The sequence below is a fragment of the Gracilinanus agilis genome, chromosome 4 (assembly GCF_016433145.1).
Source record: "Gracilinanus agilis isolate LMUSP501 chromosome 4, AgileGrace, whole genome shotgun sequence".
In the NCBI taxonomy this organism is placed as follows: Eukaryota; Metazoa; Chordata; class Mammalia; order Didelphimorphia; family Didelphidae; genus Gracilinanus; species Gracilinanus agilis.
In genome coordinates, this window is record NC_058133.1 from 310,648,663 (window position 1) to 310,655,367 (window position 6,705).

A 6,705-nucleotide genomic window follows, 5' to 3' on the forward strand; every position below is an offset into this window, starting at 1 on the left:
TTTACAAAATTTCTTTTTGTATTTTATACCACAGTCATTTCTTTTGTCCCTCTCCTAATAGAATCTTAGTTTACAACAAAATATAATGCAGCAAAACCAACATAGAGATTTTGTCAGACTGAATGTGAAGTTTCTCATCCAAAGTTCCCTACCTCTCTCCAGAAAAGATGGAGACATGTTTCATCTTTCCCATGGGACCAAATATTGATCATTAGCCTTAGTTTCAATTCAGTTTCCTTTTCTTATTTTTCATTTGCTTTATTATATTATATATTGTTCTCTAGCTTCTGTTCACTGCATCTGTTTGAACAAGTTTTCCTGCATTTTTCTGAATTCATTTTATTTGTTCCTTACTAGAACACAGTAATATTTCATGACACTTATATATTACTTTTTTAAAAAATCCAGCTCCCAAATAATGGGTACCCACTTTGTAGTTACTTGCTACCATAAAATTCTGCTATAAATATTTTGTTATTTGCTGGATTTTTTCTCTTTCTTTAACTGCTAAGTTTTATTATTTTTTTATTTTAAGGTCTTCAGACTTTTTCGAGGTCCTATCCTCAGAGGACTGTGCTAATCTGCATGAATGTTTTAAAATGATTGTAAACAAGCTTAATGGCAAGAACACTGGCAAATACACTGCTTTAGTCCTCTTCAATCTGTCGGCCGTTTTATAGGACCAGTTCCCCAAACAAATCAATGACACTCTGTCTTCTCTGCCAGATGTTTTGTAATAGATCCTGGTTACATCACCATTCAGGATCTTACACCCCAAATTTAATACTAAACCTACAATGAAGACAAGTCTCAGCTCTCAAAAGTATTAAATCTGTCGTATTTCTTATATGATATAAACATTTTAATTCCTGGATGCATTTCCTTTTCTGTCACAATATAATTCATAAAAGCATAATGTTGGCTGTTTATAATTTTATCCACTGAGGGAATGGGGTGAGTTAGAGTTGCCAAAACAAAAATTACTGTTACTTTTCAGTTAGAAGATAATTGGCAAGAGGCCTAAAACTTTCATAAGTATCTGCACTGGAGCCATGTGAAATTTCAAAACTTGGCATTAAACAGAGTGCAGGAAATTGTTTCTCAGACTCGCAAATCCCAAGATCCAAAATAATATTAAAAATATGAACATCACTAAAATATTCCTAGGAGTATGATAGGAGCTGACATTTCTATTACCTTTGCCTAATAATAGACCAGAGAGGTTATACAGTATAGTATTTAGAGAGCCAGCCTTGAAATCAGGAAGACCAAAGTTCAAATTTGACACATATTAGTAGTGTGAACAGAAGAATCCATTTAACCCTTTAATGTCCCGAAGAAATTCTCTAAGACTAAGGTACTTGGAAAAGTTTAAAGCTTCTCTTCCAATCAGCTTTGGAATTCAGGCCTATGAGTGGCTGCTACACATCCATTAGCACAGATAATAGTAAGATAGAGACCCAATCTCAAAAAAAAGATTGTAAAGTACATATTACTTGCTAATTTCTATCAGCAAAATGGATTTCCATAACTGGAAGTTCCTTGCTCTGATGAAATCACATGCTTGAACTAAATGGAAAATAAACAAATTAAAAATGAATCTGGAGAGTGTTTTAAATATGAAACAGGCTAGCAATCCATAGACTTTTTATATATTGTGTCTTTGGGGAACATTTTAAAAAATTCTTACATTTTGGTAAAAAAGACTTGCCTTTACTTGAGGTCTATGAATAAAGACAAAGCTTTTCCGTAAGTTTTTGGTGAATCAACGGAACTAGCCACTACAAATCTAGATTAGTTCTCAGCAGTGCTTAGTGATCATTCTATCACTATCAAAAAATACAGCTAGGTGGCATAGGGCGAGAAAGCTCAATTTAGAGTCAGGAAGAAGCCAGAATCCTGTTTTAGGCACTGAATACCTACACGAGGCTCAACAAATCACTTAATTGCTCTTAGTTTTGGTTTTTTGCATGTATGTGATGAGGAACATAGTGGCAGTTACCTTACTAAGTTGATGGGCGGATCAAATGAGACAATGTCTACAAAGTACTTTACAAACACTAAAGAGCTACATAAATTATCTTATTATTATATTCCCATACCAAATGTCCATTTTTTGCCTTCTCCTCTTTCCACTAACTTCATCCAGACTTTTTCTACACACACACACACACACACACACACACACACGCATTTAAAGAAGATGACATATCCAAAGCCACTGAGAAAATTGAGGCAAGACAACATGAACTCCTGTAGGATCTTTCCTTCTTACTTTAAATCTTCTCAGCGTCATCATTTTCTCTTACCTTTTCTCTCATCACAAAAGAGATATTCCTGTCCAAACTGCATTACCTTTTACCTCATTCTTTCCATCCTTCTCTAGGACTCACCTCCAGGAGTCACTCTTCTGTCTCACTTAGCAGCAATCTTTCCTCAATGCTGATTCCTTTCCATTTTCTTGCAAATATACACATGTATCATTGGTCATAAAACAAACAAACAAACAAAAACAAACATAAAAATACTCTTCCCTTGACTCTCCTAACCTGGATGCCATATGATTCCTTTCACTGATAAATTTCTTAAATAAGTTGCCTATACCTAATGTCTTAACTTTCTCCTTATCTACTCTCTCCTGGTAATCCTGCAACCTCATTCCTTACTCTTTAGAAATAGTTCTCTAAAAGGTCTCTGACAAACTGAGATCAAGCCCAATGACTTAGCCATGCACCAAGTCTCTGTCCTTCCTGAAGCATTTGGTACTGTTCACTCTCTCCTTTGACTGGTATTCCCTCAATCTTAGAGATAGTACATTTTCCTGGTTTTCCTTTTATCTCTCTAACTTTTCTTTTTTTGGTTCCTAATTTTTGGTCACTTATTTGAGTATTCTCCAAGAATCCTCCATTGGTTAAAACTCTTCTTTTTTTCCCCTCAGCAATTTCATTTATCCTCATGATTTTAACTTCTCGTAAATGATTCTGAAGTCTACACCTCAAGTTCTGACTTATCTTTTGACATCTAGACTGGCATTCCTAGAATATGGCCACCTGGTTTCTGCACTGGCCTCTCAAACTTGACATACTCACTTTCTTTCCCCTTAAGCCTTGTTCATCTATGTCACTAATATTTCTGGAATAAACTTTCCCCTAAGTTCTTACATCCATAACTCTGAGATTATAATTTGATCTTCCTTCTTCCATATCTGTTATACCTCTCTTATATTACCATTGAACTGGGAGCAACCTGAACTTTCCAACCAACCATAGCCTATCAATTTAGACATGAGTCTAAAACTGATTTTGTATCCATCACTTTCCATTTATAAACACCTTAGTATAGGTCCTCATCACTACCTGATGGTATCAATTTCCTTACAAGCCTTGCCTCCACCATTCTATCTCTATTGCAATATTATTCAGAGGATGAATTGGAAATGATTTACAAAGAAATTTGGACACATTATTCCTTGCTGAAAATCCTTCTGAGATTCCCTGTTATCTCCTGAATTTTGGTCTCCATTGCTTGATACCTAAGGCACAACTTAAAATTTTCCTATTTTCCAGGTTTAACTTATGTGAAATCTATTCCATGTTCTCTATGTCTGTGCAAAATCGACAAATTTGTTAGCTGAAAAATTGCAATCTCCTTGCCTTTTCTTTCAGATCTAGAATTTCATTTTTTGCCTGTTTGTTGAATGCATATCTTTTCTTTAAAATGTAATTCAAAGAATATGTCCCCCAAGAAACTTCTGATCCTTCTCATAGGTAATAAATTTCTTCCTAGGAACTCACAGTATACTCTGTTTTTTAACTTTTGAATGTGGTTTGTCATTTAGAATTATAAATTAGAACTATAGGTTTCTCTGCTAGATTAGAAGTCCCCTGAGAAGAGGACATCTTATCTTAATTTCTTTATCTCTCTCTCAGGCCTGGCATAATACTCTCTACAGAGTAAGTACTTAATAAAATGTTTTCTCTCTTCTTATTTAGAAATCTTAGGTATCCTAGGTTCTGTGGTTGTTTTTTTTTCAATGCTGATTCTGTTAAGTATGACTCAAGTACCAAACTTAGGACACGCTCTATCCATTTGCCATGCAAGAGCCATAAATCAAATAACAAAAATTTCAATTTAGACAGAATAACAAAAGTATTTGCAATTACTGAAATAGAACACTGGACCTGGAGTTAGAAAAATCTGAATTGAAATCCAACTTGAGATGCTTATAAGCTGGATGACCCTGGGCAAGTTACTTACTTTTTTTCTATGCCTCAATTCTATCTGTAGAACAGGGATTATAATAGAACATACTTCCAAGGGTGTTGTTTAAAGGATAAAATAATATAATTGTAAAGTGCTTTGCAAATTTTAAAGCACAATATAAACTATCTTGTTCTTCTCCTTCTTTTCCTTCTCTTTCTCTTTTCCTCCTCCTTGTTTTCCTCCTTTTCCTCTTCTTTCTCTTGTTTTTCCTTCTTTGTCTCCTCCTCCTTGATGATCTTTAGACTGGATGGAGGTATTGTGGTTAATTATCTATTCACTTTTATTATATTTGTATTCAAATGGAAAATAAAATCTTTTAGAGAATCATAAAATCTCAGAACTTAGAGACAATCCAGGCTGACCAGCATCTGAATAAAAATCTCTTCTATCACTAAATCTTCATGAATTTGTATGTCATCTTTGAACACAGGTCGTGCTAATCTTGTCTGTATATTTCCAATTTTAGTATGTTGCTGCTGAAGTGAACACTCTATTATTAAATCAAGAAGCATTTATTGAATGCCTATTATGTTTTTGCTGGGTTCCCTGATACATTCAGAGGATACAAATACAATGAATGAAATTATTTCCATTTTCAAGGACCTTATAGATCTGACAAGTGATAAGACAGACTCTTTTTGGAGAACTCTTGTTAGGGGAAGCCCCTCTCTCCTGAGGTGGCCCATTCTACTTTTAGATAGTTTCTTCTATTAGAAATGGTCAGATAGTTAATTAGTCAGCCAACTCCCACAAATCAGAAATACACAGATTTATATAAATGACTTTACTGTCATAGTCTCACTTTTACCAGTAAATTTGCCTCCTGTCACCAAGAAATCCACTATATAAAGTCACAAGAAACAAGATAAGTAGAAAATCCAGATATAAGACACTGCTTACCCATTTTGTTGGCTTTTAATAGTCCTCTTAATTAATCAATAAAACTCTCCCTTATCTTTGTTGATTCCCATTTTTCACAAGGATCCTCCAGACTCAGTGCCATCTTATGGTTGAAATCTCCATAAAAAGGAACCAAAATTGAGGTTTTCCCTGGGAACTATATTTATAAAGTCCCTCTCCCCAAGCCTAAAGGATCATTCTATGTTTTGTACTCCCACAAGCATGGATATACACTTTGAGACTATCAGATGGTCACTCTTCTAACTATCCAATGAGTCCCTTTCATCATGATCAATCAATCAATCAATCAAAAAGCATTGATTAAATGCCTACTATGTTTCAGGTGTTTTATTATGATTTGAGGATGCCAAAATTAAATAGTACCTGATCATGTAGAGTTTATATTCTGTCTTATTTAGATGTTTGAATTTAAGATGTTATTCTAAGAGTTTGGATTCCCTCGGACAGGAAACACATTTGGAGATCCTAGGCAGTCAACGATGACATTTTGCTGAGTCTTTTGGTTTTTTTTAAAACCACACAGAGATCATATAGACACTAAGATATATTAAAGGAAGGGAAGAATGAAAAAAGAAAAGAAATGAGTATTTATTAATCACCTACTTATATGCTAGGCACTGTGCAAAGCACTTTATGAGATTTTGTCATTTATTCTCACAATAATATTGGGGCATAGGTGCTACTGATATTCTCATTTTACAGTTGAGAAAACTGAAGCAGACAGAGGTTGTGATGTTTCTGGGGTCACATATTAAGTATCTGAGGCTGAACTTCAACTCAAATCTTTTTAATCCAAGTCTATTAGTCTATCCATTGTGCTACCAAATATATGGCAGTTTTTTGAGTGCTTCTATTAGCACTAAATAACATCTCAACAATATTCCATTTTTATTTTATTTTTTTTTTACTCCATATAGAAATGTGTTTCAAATGCACTGAGATTAGGCTGGTCAAATACTCCACAAACGATAATATTGTTTTTTATTCTCCTTACATATTTGCTAGTTGATTAGTTATTAATTGATTAGGGTTGATATTACTCTGGGGACTCGTATGCTTCCAAAAAGAAAGCACACTTGGAACTTTTAGGCACCAAATTCTTACTATCTGAACAACTCCCTGCAAGACTGGAACACAAAGTCCAGTTTTCTTGCTCCTACATATTAAGTCTTTAGTACTCTACTGCTCCTCCCAGCACTGTATCACCTTGAATAATCTTGTACTCTCACCAAAGAAGTCCGAATCCCACAAATCTCAATCCATAAACTATTTAATGCAAACCATGAGGCTATACTGCCCAAGCCATGACACTTTCCCCAACCTAGGATATTCAACAACAGCATTGCTCAGGTTCTTAGACCAAACCAGCACCATATGGTTGCCATTATTATATGCCTCTGCCACAAGATGGCTCTTGGGGAATAAGGACATTCACTCTCCAGTCCCTACTTCTGGTCAGGATCACTCTGGGACAAAAGTGCTAATGGGGAAAAGAGGGAAAGGAGAAAAGGCAGAATTTTT

The 6,705-nt window shown here is 34.8% G+C and overlaps 1 pseudogene; it reads right to left on the reverse strand.

Annotated features, from left to right (window-relative positions):
* Nucleotides 1–4,637: 4,637 nt before the first annotated feature.
* LOC123248159 lies at nt 4,638–4,751 on the reverse strand (annotated as a pseudogene).
* Between the last annotated feature and the right edge of the window lie 1,954 nt (nt 4,752–6,705).